This window comes from Morone saxatilis, unplaced genomic scaffold, assembly GCF_004916995.1.
Source record: "Morone saxatilis isolate NCDOM2014 unplaced genomic scaffold, NCSU_SB_2.0 Contig9, whole genome shotgun sequence".
Lineage (NCBI taxonomy): Eukaryota > Metazoa > Chordata > Actinopteri > Moronidae > Morone > Morone saxatilis.
Window position 1 is genome coordinate 21,646,532 of NW_023340268.1, and position 919 is coordinate 21,647,450.

Below are 919 nucleotides of genomic sequence, written 5' to 3' on the forward strand. Positions count from 1 at the left end.
AGTTCATTGTTGAGTCTCATTCCCAGGGCGTCAAAAACAGACAGCTTTGGGACCCGGGGGATTCTTGCAAATCCCATTAGGAGCACTAGGGGCCAGAGGAACCTGATTTTTAAAAATGTTCTGTGTTCTGACAGTAGTATACGACAGATGGATAGAAATACATGAAGTAGATGTACGTGAAATACTCATGTACTACTGTCAGAACACAGAGAAAATATCAGCAAATATGCCAAAAACGTATTTTCATAAAAGTTGTTGTTACTGCTGAGGTAAAACATTTTTAAAACAATAAAACTGATATCCATTTGCAAATTTAACCGATAAAGAAGGAGAGGCCTAAATATAATCAAAAGGATAGTTCAACCCAAAATCAAAAATACATAGTTTCCCTCTAACTTGTAGTGCTGTTTATCAATCTACATTGTATTGGTGTAAATTGCTAGTTTTTAGAGATGTCTGCTCTCCAATATAATGGAACCAGATGGCACTCAGATTATGATGCTCAAAGCACACAAGACATTCATTTGAAAAACCCTGTTGTGAGCAGTTTCATGTAGGAACTGCTTTCAAGCACTGAACTGTCCCTTTAACACGGTTTCATGACCAACCCACCAAAACTAAACATTCCTGTATAAGTTCCCCAGGCCTTTTTACTCATGTCTTTCTTGCTCAATCACCTAGAAATCCTTGATTCTTTAACCCATTGAGGTTAAGTCAACCAGTATAATGATAGTTTACACAACCAAAGATGCAATATACTGTATCTATACCATGCTTTAAGGTCCAGTGTGTAACATTTAGGAGGATCTATTGTCAGAGATGGAATATAATATTCATAGGTATGTTTGCATTGGTCAAGAATTATATCTTGACTGGTTGTTTTCGTTCAGGCCCGGTGGATTCTTACAAATCCCATTAG